Source organism: Macaca thibetana, chromosome 17 (assembly GCF_024542745.1).
Source record: "Macaca thibetana thibetana isolate TM-01 chromosome 17, ASM2454274v1, whole genome shotgun sequence".
NCBI lineage: Eukaryota > Metazoa > Chordata > Mammalia > Primates > Cercopithecidae > Macaca > Macaca thibetana.
In genome coordinates, this window is record NC_065594.1 from 54864054 (window position 1) to 54891433 (window position 27380).

At 37.2% G+C, this 27380-nt stretch overlaps 1 long non-coding RNA gene across 1 annotated transcript in view; it reads right to left on the bottom strand.

The window, feature by feature from the left end:
• The window catches only part of LOC126940521 (uncharacterized), a 283330-nt gene that overhangs the window by 49674 nt on the left and 206276 nt on the right, over positions 1-27380 (bottom strand). The window contains exon 3 of the long non-coding RNA XR_007720781.1: positions 14985-15058. This is a non-coding gene — a long non-coding RNA (uncharacterized LOC126940521). The remainder of the gene's footprint in view (positions 1-14984; positions 15059-27380) is intronic.

Consider the following 27380-nt stretch of genomic DNA (forward strand, 5'->3'; position numbering starts at 1 on the left):
ATTTAATAAATGGTGTTGGGAAAACTGGCTAGCCATATGCAGAAAACTGAAACTGGACCCTTTCCTTACACCTTATACAAAAATTAACTCAAGATGGATTAAAGATTTAAATGTAAGACCTAAAACCATAAAAAACAAAACCTTAGAAGAAAACCTAGGCAATACCATTCAGGACATAGGCACGGGCAAAGACTTCATGACTAAAACACCAAAAGCAATTGCAACCAAGGCCAAAATTGACAAATGGGATCTAATTAAAGTAAAGAGCTTCTGCAAAGCAAAATAACTGTCATCAGAGTGAACAGGCAACCTACAGAATGGAAGAAAATTTTTGCAATCTATCCAGCTGACAAAAGGCTAATATCCAGTATCTACAAGGAACTTAAACAAATTTCCAAGGAAAAAAAAGCCCCATCGAAAATAGACATTTCTCAAAAGAAGACATTTATGTTGCCAATAAACATGAAAAAAAGCTCATCATCACTGGTCATTAGAGAAATGCAAATCAAAACCACAATGAGATACCATCTAATGCCAGTAAGAATGGAGATCAATAAAAAGTAAGGAAACAACAGATGTTGGAGAGGATATAGAGAAATAGGAACGCTTTTACACTGTTGGTGGGAGTGTAAATTAGTTCTACCATTGTGGAAGACAGTGTGGTGATTCCTCAAGGATCTAGAACCAGAAATACCATTTGACCCAGCAATCCCATTACTGGGTATATACTCAAAGGATTATAAATCACTCTATTATAAAGACACATGCTCACATGTTTATTGCAGCACTATTCACAATAGCAAAGACTTGGAACCATCCCAAATTCCCACCAATGATAGACTGGATTAAGAAAATGTGGCACATATACACCATGGAACACTATGCAGCCATAAAAAAGGATGAGTTCACATCCTTTGCAGGAACACAGATGTAACCGAAAACCATCATTCTCAGCAAACTAACACAGGAACAGAAAACCAAACACCGCATGTTCTCACTCATAAGTGGGAGTTGAACAATGAGAACATGTGGGCACAGGCAGGGGAACATCACACACTGGGGCCTGTCAGGGGGTGGGGGACTGGGGGAGGGAGAGCATTAGGAGAAATACCTAATGTAGATGACAGGTTGAGGGGCGCAGCAAACCACCATGGCACATGTATACCTATGTCACAAACCTGCACGTTCTGCACAGGTATCCCAGAACTTAAGTATAATAAAAAATAAAAATAAAAATAAAACATTGCATTTGATTTCTATTGGAACAACATGGCAGCAGGAATCAGGTCAGTGGGCTCACTCCTCCATATGGACCTGTTATCGTATATTCCTAAAAATCCATAACTTACTTTCAAAAGAAAGCAAAAACAATGCTTTCCTATTTACTACATATTTCTCCCAGCTTAAGAGATGGATTTCCAATGGAGCTACTCTGGTTTGAGCCCTTCTCACTGATTGGCTGCCAATGTGGATTTCATAAAATCTCACCTTTCAAATACGTACTAAGGAGAATGGTGTGATATTAAATAGCGACCAACTGCAATAAGCAGAGCAAAATAAACCCTTTTATAAGATTCTTATTTTCTAAAGACATATAATTTCCAAGTTTCAGTTCAAAAAAAAAAGCCTTATTTCTTTAACATTAAAAGAACACAAAACTAAAAGAAAACAGCTGTTACATGACAATTGATAGAGGATACTTAGGTAAGGAGCATAAGATAACTGAATGCCACCTCCAACTCTCTCCAACCACAACTCCATCCATGTTCTCCTCTTATGGTGAAAAAAAAAGAAAACAGAAGATGAGTCTACTACCATAATTCAAGTTAAAGAATGACAGCCTAAGATAATTAAAAGGACTCTTTAGCAATTTATGATAATGTACAATCATGTTCTTTTCTCCTAAAAGACTTTTGCATTATTGTATTTATTTCTTATTAAGGTGAAATATCACTTGTCTTGCAAGAGATGTGAAATTATCCTTATTAGATACTTTTCTTTGACATTGGTATTTTAACACTGTGATTAAACCAGATGGAAGACAACTTTTTTTTTTTTTTTTTTTTTTTAAAGAATCGGGGAGGGAAGAGGAAAGAAAACACACACACAGCCAGGTACTTTAAGATCCTAGTTGCCATAACAACTCGAGTCCGCTTCCATCATTAAATTGTCTTTTAATCATGCTTATGGATTTTTTTGTATAAAAAACAGATTCATTAATTACATTTACTTATGTTCTACTGAAAAAATTCTTCCCCTTTTGAAAACAGCTCATTGTCTATTTTATTAAACAGAAGCAGAAAAGTACTATAAACTCCCCCTCAAAACTGTAAAACACAAGGGCTCCCCAAAGAAAGATTGGAAGCATTATATAGCACCACCACAGCCTTCTAATGATATTTTTAAAGGGTATTTTGTTTCCATGAAAATTAAATACTTCTGGTAATTTTACAATGTGAGAATTATCTATATATTTTTCTCTGTTTCAATAGGCCAATTCAAAAATTGTTTATGATAACACCACCAAAACATATTGCAGTAAACTGTTTTCCTTCTGTCTTTTTTGTCTATTGTTTAATCTCTGGGTCTGAACACATCTGGAAAACAGTGAAGTCAGTGGGAAGAGTGAGAAGCCGGTATCCAAGCAAGTTGCTTCCTAGCAACAGCAGTCAGGAAAAACAGACTCATTTGTCAAGTGGCCCCAATGCAGGGAAGTCAGGGGGCCCTGGGGAATGATAATGGCATATTCAAAGTGCAAAATATGTTAACATTTACTTTCCCAAATTGGAATATTCAATGTCCTCTATAAACAAGGTGTCCACACTTGAAAAAGAGCCCAAAGAGCCACCATGGCCCAGTATAGAAGACTGCTTCTTACACTTCTGGGATAAAGCACTGATTTGTGTGAGTGTATGTGTCTGTGTGTTTGTGTACCTGCACCCAATTCATCACAAATTGTTACTTCGTAAAACACACTAAATAATTCAGGAAAATGAAATAAAGAAGACATACAAAATACAAACCCAAACTTTAAGTATTAGAGTCAACTAAAATAAAATCCTCTGATTCATGGCTTAAGTGATTCTAAACACTTACCCTCAATTTCTGTCCACACCTTCCTCACAAGCCAGAAACACTGGACCGACTGCTCCGGAGGGAAGACCTCCACACTTCAAGTAGCTCTGGTTTTGAGCGGAGCCTCTCAAACCTATGATGAGGATCACCTGGAGAGCTTGTTAAACACAAATCCCTGAGCTGAACCCTCAGAAAGTCTGATTGAGTCAACCTGGAGTAGGGATAGAGAATTTGCTTTTCTGACAAGCTCACAGGTGTTGCCAATGTATAGGTAAGTGGCAGCACTACAGAAGGCTTGATATACTATATGGTACCATTGCCTAATGCTCTCAGTGTGGACATCCTATTACACTAAACCATAAAAATCCTGAGAGCTGGGAAAGGATACCATTTTGCCCAGGAAGAAAGACAGGAAGCTAAGACTTCAATTCCTTCAGTGGTTCTTCATCATTATTAATGCAAAAGGTAAATGTCATAGCTTACATTACAAAGTTATTCAAGATCTGCCTCATTCCCCCATTGTTGCCAGTTTTTTCTATTCTGCACACTTTCCCAATATGGAATTTATACTTCTGATACAAGGAATGACAGGTAGGTAGAATCCTGAAAGCACCAGTGTTCTCATTGTTTCCATGCTTTCCCGCTTTCATTCCCTCTTCCTAGAAAGGCTTCATTCCACAAATATTTTTGAGCTACCTAACTAATTTTTTAGAATTTTTATATGGGGTTTAAATGGGATAATGCATTTAAAGGACTTAGAATGGAATACAGCACACCGTAAGCACTTGATGATGATGATGGTGATGATGACAATGACCGTGCTGACAAGAACATTGAGGTTATATGATGATTAGAGGACCTTTTGTAACTACTGATTTTTTTTTTTTTACTTTAAGTTCTGGGATACTTTTTTAACTACTGATTTTTTTTTTTACTTTAAGTTCTGGGATAATTTTGTAACTACTGATTTTTTTTTTACTTTAAGTTCTGGAATATATGTGCAGAACGTGCAGGTTTGTTACATAGGTATACATGTGCCATGGTGGTTTGCTGCACCTATCACCCTGTCATCTAGGTTTTAAGCCCTGCATGCATTAGGTATTTCTCCTAATGTTCTCCCTCCCCTTGCCCCCTAGCCCCCAACAGGCCCCGGTGTGTGATGTTCCCTTCCCTGTGTCCATGTGTTCTCACTGTTCAACTCTCACCTATGAGTGAGACTATGCAGTGTTTGGTTTTCTGTTCCTGTGTTAGTTTGCTGAGAATGATGGCTTTTAAGTCACCTCAATTCAACTATGAAACTTCATTGTAGGAACTGTGATTTTTACAGCAATATTTCATTTCTTAATGAGGTTTCTCGGATACAGTTTGCTAAGACATTGGTAGGAACCAGAAGGGTCATAACATACAACTATATCTAACCCTATTCTTTTTCCACTATGCCATGCTGTATCTTTTTTTAAATGTCCGTTTCCAGTCTCCCTATCACAGAGTTAAGAAACACAAAGAAAGACTCCCTTTCTGTCATTTTAAATAACCCTTGGTCAAAGCAAAGCAATTACTTGTTAATTTACTTGTTGGATTATCTCAGACCTTGTAGAAATGGCTAACATTTATGAGTTGTGTAAATGGAAAATGGCAGAGGCAGTGTGGAGATGTGTTACTTAGGTCTCCCCTCAAGAAAGAATTTGACTTCAGCTTCAAGAAGTACCGATTCAGGATCTGTCTCGGCTTTCAAATCAAGGCTACAGTCTTCTCAAGCAGCCCCCAGTCAATGATGAAGAATGGCAGGGTAGCAAGGTTCGGCTATTTGTGCCTAGTTAGGATTCCGTTAATGGGAAGTCTTTACTACAGAGCTTCAATTGACATGTCTGAAATGTTTTCTGATCTGCATCATGGTAGAAGGCTCTTCCTCCCATCTTGCCTTTCACGGGTATTACTCCCATGTGTGCCTCTCAATTCATCTCTGTGTCTCTTACCTAGAGGACACAAATAACACAGGAACATAAAAAAGCAAAATGATGCTTTTAGCTTTCTCGATGGGAAATCAAACTACGGTTTAGGTAAAACAAAGCAAAGAAAAGAAAAACTGGAAAAAGATAGAAGCAAGACCTGCAAAGCACTTCCCCCATTTATCTGAGATTAGACACAAAGAGGAATAATTTTGTCTCCCACCTGCTGAGACACTCCATTCTTTAGCTCTCAACGTATTGTTGTCACTACTGCCATTTGAACTTCTTTGTTTCTATCACCATTTTTCTCTATTGTGTATGTTCCAGATGCTTTCAGACTTCAGGACTAATATTCACAAGTCACTTTTCATCTTGTTTGTATTCAGAGTCGTCATAGCTTCTGTGGGTGAATGAAGGCAATTTGAGGTGCCTTCTCGACTAGTTAACAGCAAAGAGCAGGAAGATAGAGCCAAATTTTCTGTTTTACATAGAATAAAGGTATAGCTATGTCAACATAGAAAAAGGTAAATTTATTCAAACACCTACTGATAAACTGTGAAGGAAGTTTATACTAAGTCAGGGGTTCTTAGTCTCTTTGGAGTGTGAAATACCTTTGAATATGACACAAAAGCTCTGAACTCAGCCCCTAGATAAAAGAGGAATTTGAATGAGGACCTTAAGGTGTTTTGTTCTACTATCCTCCTTTCATTATAATCAATGTTTTCCTATTAATAATGAATGCATACTAGGATCATATTTTGCTATATTAATGAATGTTTTTCATTCACAGTAGTTAGTTTTATTTATTGCATTTCTGTAAATAAAATGACTTTGCAATTCTGCCTCAGGGAGGGGAAGCTTCAGCAAAATAAATTAATAAATATACTATTAAATAAAATTTTATTTGGCATTTGGTTTTTCAAAACTTCTTTATTGACATAATTAATACATTTGGAAGAATACCTGCCTGTTCAAATTGTTTTCATCTTACAGCAGATAAAAATTCCTAGTGCAGAAATGGAGAAATGAGAGTAAGCGTGTTTTTCTAATAGTGATACGTCTCCTTCAAAAATAATAACAAAAAGGTAATTTGTGCACTTGAATACAAGATATAGAAATAAACAGAAATTTGAGTTAAATGTCAGAGATTCAGGGGCGCCAAAATCTCTGCAGATAATGAGAATGTGATTCTATTTTGAAAAGATGTGATTCCTAATGCATGAGTTAGCTTTTGCCACATAACAAGCTCCCCTCCCTCTTAAAATTGAATAGTTTAAAATAATTACTATTTACGTAGTTCATGATTCTGTGGGTTAGAAATTTAGACTGGGTTATTTAGGTCTCAGTCAGCTCTCCCATGCATCTTCACTCAGCAGGACCAGGGAAAGCAATGGTAAGAGGTTTTGCTGATAGTTGCTACCACCTTCTCATACATGAGAACTTGGCTAGAAAAGCAGGGTTCACACGGTCCTGAAGCATGTAGTCTGTCATTTTCCAGCAAGCTAGCACTGATGTGCTCACAGGTGAACAGAATGGGACAGGAGGGGTCCCAAGAGAGATAACAAAAAATGTGGTATGCAAAGTGTCTTGGAAACTAGTATTGAAATGAAAACCTATTATTTTCACTGTGTCTGTTGGCCAAAACAAGTCACAAAGCCAGTCCAGATTCAAGGGGATGGCAGGGTTTCTACCTTTTGATGACAGAGGCTGCAAAGTCACATTATTAAGGTTATGGCCAGAGAACAGTAAAGGATTGTGACCATTTTTGCAATATACGTATTTAAAAAATATTTGAACTAAAATCACCTTAATATCTCTGAATAAAATCTCAACACCATCAACCTCCATTTTACAGTGCTTCATATCACCATATTCACCCCAAACAGATAAATAGAAAAAGTTGCCTTTGGAGCCCAGTGAACACTATGGTTCCTGGAAGAAGTAACGACCTAACTATGGCATGAAGTGCCCTATTAAAGACTTGTGTGCTATGAGGTTGATTGTCAACTGACAGTTTATCTAATAGTTCCTCAAGTGCTGACTGCAAGGCCTTCCCTACCTAATATCTACAAGGCGCCTTCTATCAAAATGAAAATTCTATCCCTTCTCTGGCATTTACAGGACTTTGGTTTCATACTCTTTGGCATGACTCATACCTGCATTCATAGACTCCTGGACTCACGGTTCACTGTGATCCACTACAATAGCAGATGGGCCTCTCTATGCACAAGTACAAAGATTAGTGCAGCAATTTTAATATTTTGAGGGAGTCACAGGTACTTTTGAGAAGACAGAAACTATGAACCCTTGAAAACTGTACATCACACATTGATGCAAAATTTTGTACCTAATTTCAGGAGGTCCATAGACCTCCTAATGCTCATTCTTGGAGTATCTAAGAGTCTATGAACCCCATTTGGAGGATCCTGTTCCCGATTATGGAAATAAATGCTCTGATATTATGGCATTAAACTACTTCAATCAGAGGTAGCAAGAGAGCATAAAAGAGTAGCCAAAGGTATTTTGAAGGCATAGTCACCAAGTTCTGACTTCCCAAACCATTAATGTTCAGGCATTATTTATTCTGAGACAGGCATGTCTCCAGTCTCTCTTCCCAAATGTGAAAGAACAGAAACAAACTCCTAAGCATGAATCTCACAATCAGTTACAGAATCGCCATCTGTGGTTGTGACAGCAGAAACGTCCCTTAGGCCACCCCCCTCTCTCAATTGAGAAGGTAGAATTTGATGCTCTTTGAGTAAGTAAGACACTGCTTCTATTAAGAGACTTCATTGATACATTTACAGAATACATAAATGATGTCATAGATTCAATTCAAAATAATCCAGGGTGGGAGGAGTATATGAATAAAACAAAATTGGTCACGAGCATGTAATTACTGAAGCTGAGTGATGAGAGAATAAATTCTCTCTACTTTGTTACATATTTGAATTTTCTGTAATGGAAAAATAAAGACAGAAAGGGACTTAAATGTTTATTTCAAAAGAAGTCAGTCCAGGTTAAAACAGAGGAGCAGAAATGTATGACCTTCTTCCCAACCACTCTAGAATGAAGGGGGTTTCTAAGTCCCTCTTTGTTCTTTTCTACATGACCACAATATCTCTTTGGTCCTCTTATTTCATTGTAAAAGTCCCTTTGGCCTGGTTTTTCACTTGTTCAAGGAGGTTATGAAAAATTATTTTAGAACAGTAAGACAAATGTTGACTTTTGGTTAAACCATAGCATATATCACCATCAGTCACTTGGGCTCCTCCACTCTTTGCTTTAGGGTTTCTTGACCAATCAGATGAGACTCCTAAGATACGTTGCTAGGAAGCAACTCGTTCTTTGATACCAACTTCTCACACTGCCTGCTGTCCTCCCTGTTTTCTAGACCTACTCAACCTGAGCAATGAAGAACACAGATGCCAGCTGATGAACAGTGGCCAGACATCACTAACTTAGAGCCTCAGTTTTTTTAATTTTGAAATGAAGGAAAGTCCAAACTGATCTGCTCAACAGGATTATTTCAAACTACAAATTAAACAATTAAATGAGGCAGTGACTATGGCAGCTGTTTGTAAATTCTAAAGGGATTTGTTTCAGACTGTGTTTGATGGAGTTGCTCCAGTGGTCTCTGGGAGCATAGTGCTCCCTCTGGCCCACCCCAGCCTCCTCCAGAGTAGCTCTGTTTCAATTTGTTCTTGTACATGGGGTTCTGTGGAGAATTTCAATTGAAAAATTGTTCTGTTGCTAACAAAGATAAGTTTAAAAGTTGGGAGCTACTTCCAGCTAAATATTAGTTGTGAGAAAAAAAATCCCTGAAATCATGAATCTTGTCAATGGAAAAATACAATTTGATTGGATATATATGTTCTATTTGATATTTTACAGGTACATACATACATATATTTAACAAAAAAGCCTTTTAGGAATGCATCTATTAAAGAAAGCAGAGTAGGTTACAATGTCTTAGAAGAGGGCATGCATGCAATGAAAATAACAGCATTCTGGAACCAGAATAAGAATCAGATAACCTGGGTTTGTATCCTGATACCACCTTTTAGTACTGGTATGATTTTGAATAAACTGTTTTATGGGTTTGTTCTCAGTTTCTTCAACTGCAACCTATTTAAAATAATGTTTGTCTTGTTGTGAAGGTTAAATAAAAATTTTAAATGCCTGGTACCCCCGTAAGAGACTCTAAGAAAAAATAATCTGTGCTAGGATAACTTTGCTTCCCCTGAGAAACTGTGATACTTCCTTTTTTAAAAGAAGAATTATGTAGCCATGCTTGTCTCCCATTTTGCTTCACCTGCTAAAAAATTCAGAGCCAATTTGGGGCTCAACTGTAAGAACTAGGCTGACCCTGATACACTGTTAATGTGTATTCTTCCTTTCCCTGGTATTGATTTTCTAGCTTTATTTAAAATTTCCCTGATCTTAATGTTTAATTACCTTTTAAACATGTGTGCCCTCATCTAAGCTGTTCTCAATTCTTTGTGGAGAGAAGTAGTAGAGTTCAGAGGATAAAGCAGGGAAGGGAGGAAGAGGAAGGAGAAGATTTGAGGAGAATGGATAAGAGAATGAATCTAATATTTTTTCCACAAATGCTCATAGGCACTTGTGAAAAGAAAAACATAATATGCTCTATCTAGTTGATCGTAGCTTCTGGGAACTGCTGTATTGGGACGTTTAATTAATAACACTTTATATCTGCAGTATACTATTGCTTTCCCAAGTCACTGTGTCTGTGATGTGAGAGCGTCACAGACAACACAGTCCCATTACAGAGTGTCTTTTGTGGCAATTTCAAGAAGGCACCAGCAAGGACTGAGAAGCGCACAGTCTCTCCTCTTCTCTCTCTCTCAATCTCTCTCTCTTTTTTATTACAGTTTGGGTTATTAAATATAATACACTAGAGCCTTGCTATAACAACCAATCTTTGCCACCAGCCACATAATTTATTTATGTACCTAGAAATATTCCTGTAAAACATCTATGTACTATAGATGGATAGATAAATGGTAAGTGATAGCCGAAAGAAAAATAGTCTAGACCTCAGAGGAATCTAATAATTCAAACTTACTACAGACAGCCTGAAGATAGTTAACATATATAGTATTGATTATGTCAAGATTTAGTACTCCGGAAAAACCTCATAAAAAACAACATTTTGCTATCACAGGGGTTTGAGAGAGAGAGAGGAAATTAAAATGCAAGAAACACCGGTCTTGTTCATATGGAACTTTACAAATATTTCCAGGAATAATATCGTTGTCTCCTAAGAATAGACGGTTGGGTACAAATTTATCTTCTGAAAAACCAAAGAACGCCTTTATCCATTAAAAAACAAAACAAAACAAAAAAGGTTTTGTTGCTCAGGGCTTACCCCCTCTGGTGTTTATGTTATAGCCCAAATGCATTCTTATTGAAGAAGGTGTCAGCTGTCATGCCACGTGACAACTCTAACCGGAAGGGTGCTTTGGCATTTCTGTAGACAAACTGTTCCTACACAGAAAGACGGGATGTTACTGTGAAGCATGATGATTATAAATGGACACCACACATTCTATCAGTGTTTCCCTGCTTATTTCTCCTTACTCTGTTCTGTACCTAGGTGATCTCACTTTTTTCCAAATCTTCAAATATTGCCGTTCTGCTACAGCTTCCAAAGTTACAGCTTTATCCTTGATTCTCTCTTGAGCCCCCTAGAATTTCAAGTCTTCCAGAGAATACTCCATTTGGGTGTCCTGATGGCGTGACAAATTAAATTTTTAGAAGGCATATTCCTCCTCCTCCTCCTTCCTGTACTCCATCCCCAGCTCCTCCATTAGGTAATTCATGTTCAGAAATGACTGCCTCATTGCTTTCAACGAATCAGCCTGGCTGCCCTGCAGACTTGTGTGTGCACGGAAGAAGTTGGTGGGATGGTCAGAATTGACTCAAGATATGAGATCTCACCCGACAGTTCTCAGATAGTTTTTCTTACAACCTCCTCTCTGCTTGAAAAGCCCTCTGTCCATGCCTCTATCACAGAACTTAGCTCATCGTTGTGTAACTAGTTGATTTATATCTCTCCATGTTCGGTATTTGAACACATCAAGGGTACAGAAAATGTAATGTAATCCAGATTTTTAGAGTATGTTTCTGAATAGGCTCCTCTTAATTCATTTGGAAAATAGTCATTAAGCATCTACTGTGTGCTGTGTGCTGAAGATACAATTGCCCAGATGACAGAACTTTGTTCACCCTCAAGCAGCTAGGGACCACAGACCAGAAGGGCAAAATGCTGTTATAGTGTAAGTTCAGACACCATATATAAAAGCACATGCGAAACTTCCTGGTTTAATCACCAGGAAGACAGAATGAAAAACGAGGCAGGGACTAAGGAGAAACAAGCTAAGTGCTTAGAGCACAACATTTAAGGAGACATGAACTCTTAGAGTCATGGCAAGTGTAGGGTGAGCACCTGAGATGAGCACATCCTTAAATCTTGTTTCCTAGGCACCTCATCCTAGCCCTGGCCCTGATGGAAAATTATAAATTGCCCATATATACTAAGAGTCATTTGTGAAACGATCCCAGTGAAGATTGGTAGAGCCTTAGAGACCACGATCCTCTCTAATGGGAAATTAAATATTTTATATGATGTAAACAGACTCTCTTTTATTAAAGGGAGCACTTGGGCGATTAAGTATAATTACTTTAGATAGGTTGGTAAGTAAAACTACCACAAATACAAGAATGATAAAAATTAGAGTAAAACATGCGCTTACACAGTTTCAGTAAGGGTACACATTTGAAAGAGAGATGGCATAGAATAGTGGTTAGGGCAATGGCCTGCAGTGCTCTTTTACTAGCTACCTTTCTATTCCTTAGCAGTTTCCTCATCTGGAAAATGGCAATAATAACTACCTATTTTATAGGATTGCTGCTAAGATCAATTAATTAAATTGTATAGGATTGTGGCAAAGAGTTAATCTATGTAAAGAGCTTAGAAAAGTGCCAGGCACACTGTGAACATCCAATGAATGTTAACTTGTCTTATTATTCTTTCATTCCTCTAACTCTTCTTAGTGTGTACTCCTATAGAGAACAATAGTTAGAATTTCAAAGACTCCTGATTTGCTATCTGAGAGCATCTTGAGGAATTAGGTGAGATATTTATACAACTGCCCTCAGGATATCCTGCAAAGACACCTTCAACTAGCAAGTTTCTCAGTTATCCTCTTCTCCTTTCTCAACCTTCTATTCTGGAGTTTCCTATCATAATGAATGACAATAAGATTTATTTTTTTTATTTACATTATCCAGTTTTAATCCTCTACTTTGCAAGTGGTATCTATGTATTATATGTGTGTGCATATATATGTATGTATGAGTGTGTTTAGCAATTTGCATCTCAATGAAAATGTAAACTCCCATGAGATCACAGTCTTGTTCATGCTGTATTGACCACACTTGGTACAACTGCAGGCACTCAAATATTTTTAAACAAATGATCAAATGAGTTGATGAATTTTCAACTTCTCTCATTCCTTGACTCTTACTCTACATTAACTGATATAAATCCTGTCAATTCTATCTCCTGAATATCATTCACAATTTGTTCTGTCCACACCACCACCCCCTTATCTCAAGCCATCATCATCTTTCACCTGGATTACTAGAACAATATATTGCCTGTTCCCCTTCCTCAAGTCTCCCATTTCTCCAAAACCGTCTTCTTAGTGCAATCTGAGTTCTGTAGTGGTCTTACTAAAATGAAAATCAACCACATTCCTCCACTGCTTACAGCGTTTCAAAGCAATCCAAAAAGGTTGTGTGCTGTATTATTCCATTTGTATGATATTCTAAAAATAAATTACAAAACAAAAAAGAATGAGAACAGATTTAGTGGATGCCAGAGGACAGAGATGGGGATGGTGAAGTAGGTGCAACTGAAAGGGAACAACTTGAAAAGATTTCCTTCATGGTAATGAAATAGTTCTGCATCTTGATTGATCAGTGGTCCCATGGATATATACATGGAATCAAATTTCATAGAACTGCCAACACACACACACACACACACACACACACACACACACACACACACAATTAGTGAATTTAAAAACAGGTCAAATAAAATCTATACTCTAGTTAACAGCATTGTATCAATGTCAGTTTCCTGGTTTTGATATTGTGCTATAGTAACATGAGATGTCAGCATTGGAGGAAGCTGGGTGAAAAGTTTATGGCCTCTGTGCACTATTTTTGCAACATCCTATAATTTTTTTAATTCCAAGGAAAAAAAACATTTCAAAGAATCGTCATTGCCCTAAAGGAAAAACAAATCCAACTGCATCATCATGATTCATAAGACTGAAGAGCCTGACCTCAGATTGCATCTCAAGTTTCACTGTTGGCCACTCAGGTGATTTGCCTGTAAGTGGGTCAGTGAATCCAAATTCATTTTTCTTGTTGTTTTATTCATTTAAAGCTCTAAAATAGTTTTAAATTAATATTTAAAACAAAAATAAATAATATGCCTTATATTCTTGGTGGTTGCATCATCAGTTAGCTGTCATTGCATAACAAACTACCCAAAACTCAGAATCTTAAAAGAATAGTCTTATATTATCACTCAGGTCATTGTGACACCTGGGCTCACTTATGCATCTATGGTCAGCTGTGGATCACTCTTTGCTAGGCAGCGTTCAGCTAGCTATAGGCGTTTCTAAAATGGCCTTAGCTGAAACAACTAAGCCCTTCCACACGGTGTCTAATCCTCCAGCAGACTATTCACACGGCTGTAGCAAGGTTCCAAGAGAAGAAGGAAGTGCTCGAAGCTAGAATGGTATGTGGTCGCTTTCACCAACTTCTTTGGCCAAAGTATGTTAAAAAGCCAATCTGTATTCAGGAGGTAGAAAAATGGAAGCCATCTCTTGGGAGGAACCACAAAATCACATTGCAAAAGATGTTGACACAGTGTGAAAACTTGGGGCAACAACTACTAAAATCCTCTAATATAAGCCATCAAAACGTGAATAATGTATTTCTCACTATAATACAAAATGCTAAGGTTTTGAATGAAATCACAAACATGTTTCTAAGCTGAATTCAATGTACTGAAAGACTGCATGATAATTGCCATCGTTTACACACAAATGATCTTCATCCTGCTAAGCTTCTGCACTTGGCAAGTCTTTAAAAATTCGGTACTTTCTTCCTTCAGCCCTCTTCTAGATTTAATTTCTTTTTTATTTCTTGTTCAGTTTCAGTCTTATTGAAGCAGCTTAGCATTCAACCTGCAGCCACCTACTCCCAGGGAGAGCCATTGTTTAATATTAATGTTCACCTAAAATGAAGCAACGCCCTGCCGCCTTCACAGCCATTCAAGGAGAAATTCTCACCCTCAGAGAGAGGTAGGTAAGGATGACGTAGCTGCCCACATTTTGTCCTTAGGGTGCAGCAGACCGAAGAGGGAACTGCCAGATGGAGGTGGGAAATTTGATCCCACTGCCTGAGTCAATGTGAGCTGCAAAACTCTAATCATCTGAGTGGGCAGGAAGTCACCTAGGCAATTCAGCTGGTGGGCGCCCATGTGAAGGGGAGATAATTATCAATGTCACTTCTAAGACAGGAAGGTCCTATGGAAAGAAATAGATTCTACCAGCACGTTGCACGGAGCCTATTGAAGTGCAGACAGTGATTTGTAAAATGTTATGGGAGCAGTAGAGCAGGCTTAAATCAAATTCAGCGGCAGGCAATTAGTTGATAAAATAACTATTTTCCTGTGCTTTAGACTCTCTGAAGTAACATGACTTTAAATTTTGGATGACAAGTCATTTCTGTGTATTAAAATGAAAATGCTGAAAATGCTACTTTTCCCAAGTAGCATTTACTCTGTGAACTTCTTTATATCAACGTTACAGGTAAGGAGAGAAAAAGAATGAAGTGTGCCTCCTAGCTTACCTGCCCGACACGATGTTCTGGGAAAGAAAACAATGTTCTCTCCCTAAAGATTCTCTTTCCAGGATCAACTTCAGCTGCAAATAAAGTAAAGAAAAACTGTGGGTTACATAAAGTCAAGTCTACTAGGACTAAAGTTTGTCTCTGTTCCCATCTATATTCTTTAGTGGTGATTTCTTTTTCATCTTGACTAAAGGTAGACCTGTGGCAACTAGCGCAGTTTTCATTATCTATACAATCCTCAAAGTTATCAACACTGCACGTGGAAATTTTATGTATGTGGAAAACAGAAGCCATATTTTATCTTGGTACCTAGATCTCTTTTGGCAGAGGAAGAATGTGCATTTTTTTCATATCTTAATAAGATTTCAATACTCAAATCTTGATAAAACCTCAACTACTACTCTTATACTTCCAAGTGTTAGTACATAGGTATTATACAAAATGCCAGGAACTCAGTAAATGGAGACATTACACAAATAAATGGATTTAGGATTATGGACTGCTTCTCAGTGTTTTGTTAGGCTCGACACATGACAGACACACTGGATTCTTCAGAGAAGGGCAGGATGTGATTTATGGGCCAGCCCATGTTCTGGCATATGGACATGTTGTTCCTGTTAAATGAGTCAGGTTAGAGACAAAAATCTCTTGTAAATATGCATGGGTGATGCAGCTCCTGATAAATAGTCCAACAGGATCTGAGGCAGTTTATTAGCCTAAACTGCCTCAGATCCTGTTCGACTATTTATAGGGAGCTAGGGTAATACAATCACACAAAAACAACTCTACATATCATAGCAAATATCAGTAGTTTGTGATTTTCAAAGCATTTTTAATTAAGGTAGTAAATCTTTATAATAGCCTAGTGAGGTAGATGATGAGTTAATTGTAGGTACCTGAGGTTCAAAAGATTGAGGTTCCCCCCCGCCAGACCGCTCAGTTTACAAATAAATGGTTAAGCTATGATCCCAAACTTGGTTTTCTTTCCAAATTTAGTTTTCTTTCTACTGTTATCATCCTGGTAAAATAAGAAAAACAAAAATCAACCCTTCCCTGCCCACCCACAAGCCTCTGAGAAGTGACTGAAAATTTAAAATGGTATTAAAATTAAATGGAATTGAGTGGGATAAAAGGCAAAGTTAATTGTATCAGAAATGTTTGTCTAGTTATTTTTAATTGTCACTAACATCCTTTGAGGCAAGGAGGATAAGGAATATGTCCCACATGGCAAGTGAGGAAACAGTCCTGCTGGTGAAGCACTGTGACACTTTGGTGACTTTGAGGCCACTCTGCTCTTCTTGCCAATTCAGAACTAGGAGGCATCCTATCCTGCCTTTCACTATAGAGCAAACCCCAGAGAGTGCTGGGGTGAGTTTCTCTGGAAATGAGATACCAGGAGTGGGTTGTGTAGGTTGTAATTCTGAAAGTGATATGTGCTGCCTAATAGAGCCAGCTTTCAACTCTCCACTTCTAAAAATACTTCTCCTAATACAGAAATTTAACTGAGGTCCAAACCTTCCATTCCACAATGAAAGAACCTGGAGCTAATGCCTCTCTGGAGTTCATTTACCCATTGAGATTGAGTTTCTGGCACTTTCTAGAGCTCTTTGGGTATAGGCATCTCTCCCATGTCTCACAGATTTGGGTGGAGATAAAGTGAAATAGTCAAGTGCCTGACTTTATATACTAAGATTAGGTGCCCCGTAAGTGTTTACTCCTTCTCTTCCAATTCAATTCAACTGTTCCTTGCTACTCCTCTCTTGAAAATACTCTCTAGCCTGGGGCCCACTCACTGATATCTAAACTCTTCAGGAACATACCTCATAGCCTTTGCCCATGCTGGTCCATACATCTGCAATGTCCTTCTTCCTGCCCCTGCTTGGAAATGTAAGTCCTGTCTCTCACATTCTCTATGAAGTTTTTAGAAGCTTCTCTCATTATAAGCACAAACCCCCAGCCCCCAGCCTTCCTCCACTGGTCACATTCTGAGAGAGTGCATTGTGTTGGTTAATCACATATCTGCCTGTAAAGAAGTTCTGAGCTCAATAAGTGTTTATTGGATTAAATTTAGGGGAAGTCATCAAGTAGGCTAAGAGTCACCTGAGGAGAAAAAGACAAAAAAAAAAAAAAAAGGAATGGTGGAAATAACAAAAAAAATTTTGATCTACTTAAACTATTGTCTTGAGCCATGCCTAAATGCATATTTAGACCCATTTTCATAAATTTCTATAACGTCCTTGTTTCCATGACAGAGTAAAATAACCACAGCACAGTAAGAAATATGGCTTCTGTTAAGTATGTGCACATAAGTGCATTGACTAGGATGCTTAAAGTTATCTGGGTGGCCCAGGAAATACATTTTTATTTGATTTTGAGAAAAAATAATTTTAGGAGGGTCAATGTGTTTTATTTTGCTTTGTTTCATCTGTTGGATGTTTAGTTTTGCATTTGGTTTTTCTAGGCAAAGAATGGCAAACACAAATACTTTTTAGACCAACTATTCTGGATTATATTATCTCTGCTGTTCTCTAAGTACTGTCATAACTACTGGCTATCAGGGACACAGAATTGAGGCAAAGCTCCTGAAAAATAGTCCATCAGGATCTGAGGCAGCTTAGGGTAATGTTTAAATATATGGGCTTTGGAGCTCATACCATCCGGTTCAAAACTTGGCACAATATTTATAAAGTGTTTCACCTTGAGTCTCTTTATGCCTCGATTTTCTCATATGTAAAATGAGATGATAATGGTACCTAATTCACAAGCCCATTGTGAGGATTAAAAGAGTTATTACATGTAAAGCATACAAAACAATGTTTGGCATATAATAAGTACTGTATAATTATTCACTATTATTAGAAAAGTATAATGGTTTAAATCAGATGTCCTAGATAATGCAATACATATGGTAACAAAATCAGTCATCCATTGCTATGTAACAAACCACCCCACACTAATGACTTAAAACAATTATTTGTTTTATTTGTATGGTTCTGGAGCTGACTGGGCTTAGCTAGGTTGCTCTTGCTAAAGGTCTCCCATGTGCTTGCAGTCAGACACTGGATGATGCTGGAGTCATCTCAACGGTTTCCTCACTAACAGGTTATGCAGACAATCCATGTCAGCTAAGACTTCTGCTGGGGCTGAACACCTATGTGTGGCTTTTCCATGTGGCCTGAGCCACCTCATAATATGGTGGCCAGATTCCAAGGGCAAGCCTCCTGAGAGAGCCAGAGGAATGCCATCTTGCCTTTCATGATGTAGTCTCAGAAAGTCAGATGGTGTTACTTCCACCAGATTCTACTGATGATCCAGGCAGTCCCATCTTAAGGTGAGGTGGCATAGACTCCAGCTGTTAATAGGAGACGGCAAGGTCACATTGTAAGAAGACTGGGTGGGATGGAAAGTATTGCTTGGCCTTCTTTTGGAACTACAAGCTGCCATAGTCAACTATGCACATAGTAAGCATTCATTAAGCACTACGGAATGGCAAAGACTACACAGTCTTTAGCAAGACTTTTTTACTGTAAGACAAAGAAAACAGCTCAAACTAGTTAAACAAACCGAAAAGAAATTTTTAGAAACTTTTCTGTATCTTCTCACAGAACCCTGGGGAAGTTAGGTCTCTTGAGGGACAATTTCCAGGAACTGTATCTCACCACTGCCACAACTATCATTCTCATCCTAGCCACCATCATCTTTTACCTGGGTTGTTGCCATGTCCAAACAACTCTCCCCATTTCTTCCCTCTGGTCCCTACTGTTTATTCTCCACATGGCTACTTGGGATCCCTTCAACTTGGAAGTTGGATTTTATCACCCATTTGCTCCAAACCTTGCAGAATGCTCCCATCAAATTCAGACAAACCTCCAAAGACCTTACCTTGGCCCACAAGGCCCTCTATGATCTTTCCCTTGCCACCATCACCTGCCATGCTTGCCTTTGTATGCCCTACTCTCACCTCTCCCTTGAACATCCAAGCATGTCCCACCTTGGGGCTTTGCTGTTGCTGTTCACTCTGCCTGGATCACCTTTTTTTCCCTGATGTCAGCATGGGTCTCTGTTTTAGTCCATTCTCACACTGCTATAAAGAAATACCTGAGACTAATTTACAAAAAAAAAAAAAGATGTTTAATTGGCTCATGGTTCTGTGACTGTACATGAAACATGATGCTGGCATCTGCTCAACTTTAGGCGAAGCCTCAGGAAAACTTACAACCATGGCTAAAGGCAAAGAGAGAACCAGCACTTCACAGGCTGGTCCAGGAGGAAGTGAGAGAAGAGGGGAGGTGTTACACACTTTCCAACAACCAGATCTCGTGAGAACTATCACAAGGACAGTACCAAGAGGGCTGGAGCTAAACCATTCATGAGAAATCTTCTCCTATAATCTAGTCATCTCCTACCAGATCCCATCTCCAGCCCTGGAGATTTCAATGCAACAAGAGATTTGGTAAGAACACAGATCCAAACCATAAGAGTTCCCCACTTTATTCTTTCTGGACTTTATTCAGGTATCTCCTACCAGGGAGATTTTCTCTGACCAATCATTTCCAAAGTAGCATGTATCTCAACACCTCCTGGAAGACAGACTTGTTTTATAGCCCCAATAGTGACTTCCAAAAGGAAGGAATCTGACTGGCCCATCAGAGCTTGAGTGTCCATCACGGTCTATCCATTACATCTTGGTTGGGAGTGTTAGGGTTGTCACACAGTAAAAGGACAGAGCTGCTAAAACTAAGTCTTACACAGGGAACAGTTCTCAAGGACAAGGGGCATTGGGAACTGTGAAATTATGCCAGCAAGTCTAATGGAGTTAAGAAAGAGGCGATCGTAGCTGTGCTACTAACTTCTTGGGTGACCTTAGGCAAATTAAAAGTATGGAACTCAGCTTCTTTTCCTATCAAATGATGATAGTATTATCTGTTACAATTACTTGCAAGGAGATCACTAAAATGAAAAGATAAGTCAGGATAAGGTCTTAGATGTGCTTTAAAATATTTCAGTCCCAAACAAAAGATAGATGATGTAAGTGTGAAAAATCTGGATTACCTGGGTGATAGGTATATGCTGTTCATTATACTGTTTTCTGAACTTTTGTGTTTGTTCAAAAACTTGCATAATAAAAAATATGAACTACATCATAAAGATAAGGAATAAAGACCACAGTAATAAGTAGAATCTATATACTGATGGTCCCATGATTTAGCCTTTTTATTTGCTTTTGTTTATTGGGATTATATTATAGTTGTCGTCTTTTAATCTGTTTCTAAAATAATCCAAATTTGAAAATTACTTGCCACCATTATCATGAAAACAATAGTGCTTTTGAAATGTAAATTCTGTGGGTTTTTTTTTTTTTTTTTGAAGATTTTAGTATGATTGGAAACTTCACAACATTCTTAAAATAACTTTAAGTAAAATCTTAAGGAATAGGGACACGATTTATGGGCATTTCCAAGGTAAAGGTCCAGGCCACATCTCAGGTCTCATTTCTACTTCATGTCACATTACTTTGGTGGCTGTCATGTCACCCATTCTATCATCAAGAGTGGCTCTGAAAAAAAAAATAAACAAATAACTCTTTTTATCACTCCTCCTCAAAACTAATATATCCAGACCTTAACATTCCAATGATTGCACCGCTGATCATCATAGGAAATATATAAGATGACAAACATAACCAAAATAAATTACAAACATTATAGTATCTTACTAATTCATGGTCCACAGACTAATTGCTGAGATGATTAATAAGATCTCCATTGAATTTCCACCCACAGCTTTCATGCCTGACAATGAAACTCACAAAACCTGCCTTTTCCTCTTCCTCTCGACTTCCAGGCCAAAGATTCTGCTCCCAGGAGACCTGGAAGAACCCAGTGCATTAGTCTTAATGTTTCTTTACATCTCTCAAGACCTCTAGATCTACTTAGAGCAACTTCCCTGGGCTTTTGCCCTACAAAGCAACCCCTTTAAAGAATTTTCAAAACAGATTATATAATTATCAAAATCTGTCCTGGACACTTTACACATCTATCTAAACCCCTTGATTCCGACCAATTTAAGTACAGAAATTTCCATTTTAAAGTGCCTAAAAAGTGCTATTATTTTCAGTTTTAAACCAGTAAGTATTATCCAAATTTGAGAATTCAGGATATCATCAAGTATAAACATAAGAAAGCTTGCACATGAGTGATGTTCAACAAACTCTTGGAGAAGACAGGATTGGGGACAAGATTCTGCTATAGGATTTCCAGGGCTGACTAACAAGTCACCTCAAATAACTGGCTGTAAACAGTATGCCTTGTTGCTGGTCAATAGAAAGTACTTGTTGCACTGCAGAACACTGAAAATATACGACTTGTTCAATGACAATTCCTCAAAGGATAACATTGTTAAAAACCAGGATGTGGTCCCAAATCAGGTTTTACAGGCGTCCCCCTGGAGTTTTCATGAACCACACTAACCCATTAAACCTTGGAAGTCAATAGGCCACTTGGATCTGGTTTAATTATATAGTAACAGATTGTAAAAGTAAGTGTTCTACTCCCAGCACTTTACCATTTATTGTAAATGAATTCCTCAGGGAGGGGGGAACAAAGACCTATAAATGGAATGGAAGTGGGGGATTTGTAAAATCATTTTATAGCTTGAGAGAAATACCAACTCCGATAATCCCTCCACATATTCAGTCACAGTTGACATGTATTGAAAAGCAAAGGGCAGAATTCTATATCTTTTCACCTGAGTAAATCTACCTTTTTAGAATATGGAGAGTAATTACTGTAGCTCCTCTGATGATTTACAATCATCTGATGATTACAACAATAACTTGAATTTTGTTCAATTCTACTTTTTCTGTTTGCCACCACTGAAGTGGGGGTTCTCTGCCTTACCTGTGGTAGAAATGAATAATGTCAGTGGCTACTATAGAAATGCTGAGTGGTAGATTTTTAAATGGCATAAATTAATACTAAGCTTCTATTTGTTAATCTGATTTAGAAAACTCTCAAATCCAGAAGTGCTGTTTTTCCCTATTGTTTTACAAGTCTGTACCCAGGTGTTTGGAAGAGATCATGATGTCACATCACTCAAGAGAACTGACTGGCACTGCCATCTGGCTGCTCCTGGATTAGTCATGTCTCACCAAGCAGGCCACAATTTCATTTGTTTTATAACTGAAATAAATGTCATTAACACTTGAGAAGAACATGTATATATGTGTATATATAATGTATATATATTTCTGCATTTTATATATATAATTATATGTCATATATTTTTATATATATACACATAAATATAAGTATATATACACTTATAAGTATATATACACTTATAAATATAAGTGTATATATAAAAAATATAAGTGTATATATAAAATATATAATATATACATATATAAGTATATAAGTATATATACTTATATATAAACACATATATACTTATATTTATAAGTATCTATATTTATATATAGATACTTATAAATATAAACATATATAAGTATACTTATAAGTATATATACACATATATAAGTACATATGTATATATACTTACATATTAAAAATGCAGAAATATATGTACATAATGTCTATATATGTATATATACATAAAATGCAGAATATATAGGTATACACGTAGCCTGTAATGTATCCATCTGAACCCAAGGAAAGCTCTCATTGAGAAAAAGATATGAAAGATAATTAGTTACAATTGGACACACTTCAATTTATTTCTCTTAGAAATATGTGTTCCTTGTTTTTTTTAATCTTACTTCCAATGTGTTTTACTCTCCTAAAAATCTAACTATCTAACGTGTTTCACTTTCACAGAAAAAAAGCAAATATTCTGACCCCCCATCTCAGGAAGCAAGAGCAGGGGCTGGTGGTTTCAGGCTTTTTTACTCCCTTGAGTTTACAAGAAAGGATAATGAAGACAACGCACGTAAGGCAGGCCTCAGGGAGGCTCTGCAATAACACCGAACTTGCCACTGAAATCTTTAAAAGTTTGTGGCCAGTATCAGATACCCAAGATGAAATTAACAAAGAGTATTTTATTCCCTTCCATCCTGTAAAATTAAGCATCTAGATCTAATATGTGCCAGGCACTCTGCCAGGCTCTGTCACATAAAATAGCTCATTTAATCTTCACAACATATTATGAGTGGTTATTATTAACGTTACAAGGTGAGCAAAGAGATTCTTCAAGGTTAGGAGACTTGCCCAAAATCACACAGTAATGGTTCAGCCATTTACCTCAAGGCTACTCTTAACAAAAGCCAGCGTTCTTTCCTTTCTTTTAGAATTGATTGACCATAGAATAATCTAACAGCATCAGGGCTGATACAAAAAGAATGGCCTATCCATGGACTGGAAGAAGATATTTGCAATAAGCATATCTAGCAAAGAACTCATATGGAGAATATATAAAGAGCCTCTATAAATCAATTAATTCATATGGAGAATATATAAAGACCGTCTACAAATCAATAAGACAAAGATACACAAGAAAATAGAAGAATGGATAAAAGATTTGAACAAGTACTTGAAATGTTTAATAAGCATATATAAAAGCATTCATTCACTAGTCATCATAGAAATGCAAATGAAGACTATGATGAAATAATATACATACACCAGAGTAGCTAATATAAAGAAGACTAAGTGGGTGAGGGTACACAGCAGTAACTCACTGCTGGTAGAGTGTAAATTGGTATAACACCTATGGAAAACCATTTGGCAGTAGCTACTAAAAGTGAACATGTAAAAGGCCTATGACTTAGCAAATCTATGCCTAAGTATAAAACCAAACGTGTAGATATGTGTACTAAAAGATATGTTCAAGTGCATTCACAGCAGCACTATTTGTAATAGCCAAAAAATTAAAAACTATCTAAAAGCCCAGAACGTTTGGTCCATTGAATTAAGTGGTGTGCTTTACTGAATATTATCTACACATACATTAACTAAAACATTTCTTTAGTTGATGTATCCTGAATAATTAATCTGCCTACAATTTATTTTCAAATGACATAAAATTCACTTCCCTAAAACAGAGGTTTGTTGTGTCTAAGTTTTAATATTTGTGTGTATAATACATACGTGTATATGCATATGTTCAATTACACACACTCAGGTACACACATTATACATACACATGTGTATGTATGTCTGTGTGTGTGTAATTGAACACACACATATATACATATATGTATGTCCCACAAATATTACATTGAACATACACACATATATACACATATGTATTATACACAGAGACATGTGTGTGTGTGTGCATGTGTGTATGTAATTGAACATAAGTATGTATATACACACAACTCAGGAAATAAGAAGAATTTAATTTTGTGCAGCAAAATTTTGTGCAAGATTCTGTGCAAAAAAATTAATTCAAAAATTCACATTTTATATAATAAAGATCTAAAAAGAAATCACAGTGCTTATATTTTTAAACCAAGGGGGCTACTGACTTGATGTTTTTAAAATAAAGGAGCAGTTGTACCAGATTGGAATTTTCATAGTTAATATGTAGGCAGTTAATATGTAGGCGAAAAAAAATCTTTTTAGAAATTCCATTCCTGTCGATTCCACTAAGACGAAGGAAGAAACTGTTTTCTATCATTTCTTTTTGAAAAAAAATGAAAAGAACAGTTTATTTTCTTCTGTAATCTCTAGAGAAGGCTTGCATAGAACAGGCATTAATTAAACCATGATAGTGTGGTTCAAACCAAAATGCTTGCTATTTAATGGTAAGAGCTGTTTTCACAATTACATATGTGAACTAGTTTACCTATATCCTCATTACCTCACAGTTAGTTAATTTTAGCTTGATTGGAGTGTCAGGTAAAGTGGTTCACAGTTCTGAATACTAAAGAAGTACCAGAACACATTATTTTCCAATCATCACAGTGAGCATCAGACATTACAATTTTAATACTACTTTCAAGTAACCAAAAAGACTAAGATTTGTGAATAAATAATTCCTAATTGATCTGTCTAGTCTGGGTCTGTGGTATATTATACCAGAAAGAATATTGATCTACAATTCAGGTGGGGCGAGGTGGCTCATGCCTGTAATCCCAGAACTTTGGGAGGCCAAGTTGGTTGACTCACCTGAGGTCAGGAGTTCGAGACCAGCCTGACCAACATGGCGGAACCTCCCCCCCAAGGCCAACTCCGCTAAAAATACAAAAACTAGCCATGTGTGGTGGTGCACGCCTGTAGTCCCAGCTACTCAGGGGGCTGAGGCAGGAGAATCACTCAGGAGGCAGAGGTTGAAGTGATCCCAGATGGCGCCACTGCACTCCAGCCTGGGTGAAAGAGTGGGACTTTGTCTTAAAAAAAAAAAAAAAAAAAAAAAAAAAACAGAAACCTGATTTTAACACTGGCTGTGGCCAAGACAATTTATCTGAGTCTCCATTTCCTTACCTATCAATAAAGGACCTGGAAGACATTGGGTCTCTGGAAGCAATACAATTATGTTTAGATTTTCTGACCAGTTCAGCACTGGTCAAACAAGAATAAAGCCTTAGGTACCCTTGATTTCTTTCATCTGCATAGATCTAGCAGCCCTGAGTCCTCTACTTATCTAGCTCAGTGGATTAAGCTTTTGTATTGTCAAACACAGTGATGTCTGCAGCTGCTAAATGATTGCCCCTTGTAGGCTACTACACACCTGGAGACTTCTACTCATCCAGTGGGTTTACACTTACTTGTGTTTGTTCCCAAACTTAATTATGCAAGTTTTATATATAATTGTAATTATGTCATTGAATTAAATAGTATGTAAACAAATAATATGAGCATGTAAGGAAAATAATTGTTACTATGACTAAGTTGAATGATCTGAGGGAAATTAGTAAAAGTGAGTCTCTAACTAAAATTGCTCTTTAATTAGATGTGGCAACACAAGTGTAAAATAGTGTTTAAAATCTGAAAACACTGCACTCAGCCTCACATTCTATCTTTAGGTTCTTAATCTATTTAAAGAAACTCAAGAATCTCAAGGTTTGAGAGGTTGTGCAGTACTCAATGGGCATACACATTCCAATTAATACAACTGTAGAATATATTTAATAATTGTACAATGTATTAATAAAAATATTTTTCTTTCCATGTATGTGTATGATTTTTTTATCAAGAAGGTACTCAGTTGCTAGAACATATATCTTTATTCAGTTTGGGAGTCAAACTACCTAATCAACAGTGCTGTTAGCTATTTCTTTTGGCTTAGGAGCACTGTGAAAAAAAATACTAGGGGCGACAAGGATTCTGTGAACTGAGAAAGTTTGGGAACTTCTCCACTGCAGGATGGCAGAGGTACAAGACAGAAGGAACCCATCTAACACCTGTATTAGTGGTTCTGGAAATTGTTTGTTATAGCAGCTAATGTTACCTTAGCAGCTAATGTTGCCTACAGCAGCTAATGTTACCTGTAGCAGCTAATGTCACTAATACTATGATTTAAATTAATACAATAAATTGAATTTCTATTCGAAGGCAATCCTTGGGATGGCGCTGTGATTAAAGATGATCAATTAGGAATTATAATTTATTCACAAATCTTAGTCTTTTTGGTTACTTGAAAGTAGTATTAAAATTGTAATTTCTGATGCTTGCTAGGATATTTGGAAAATAATGTGTGACACAGTGCAGAACCAGAGGATGGGGAGCTCAGGATTAGGAAGCAGATGCTCCAAGGATGTGAGTAAGTCTCAAGCCTGTCTCTCACAAGCTCTAAAATCCATACAGATAACTTTGCACTACTGAGCACTGATTTACATATCTGCAAAAGAGGGCATTCATCTATTGCTAGAGTATCTTCCAGGCCTAACACTCTATGTATCTAAACATAAATTGAGCCTGCACACTGCTTCCCAAGGCTCTCACATGACTTCTTCCTAATCTGGCTCCCAATTTTTTCCCCCTCACTTCTTCACAAGAGTGAGCTTGCTTTTCTTTTCCTTAAGGCTGGTACAACTACTGTATTTCTTAAGTTTCTGTCCAACCAAAACTAGGTATAGAATAGGAAGCCACCCCTAGTACTCTACTTTTATGTGATCCAGGAAACTAAGTATACATTTTGAGAGATTTTGTACTAACATTATTGGAATTTAAATCAGGGATAACCAAAAGCAACAAGGAAAATTCACGTTTTCAAACACTATATTACAAATTGTAAAACAATATGTTTTTTGTTACTTTGCCATAAATCCCATTCCTTGCTGGTCATTCTTCACTATTACCCTGGAGAAGGGAACAGTGAGAAAAGTAGATGTCACATCTGGAGAAAAGAAGACATAATGTGGAAAAGTTCTTGAAGAAAGTTATCTGAAGAAGAAAGTCCATACTTCTGACCCCCAGAGAAGCATAGAGGGGA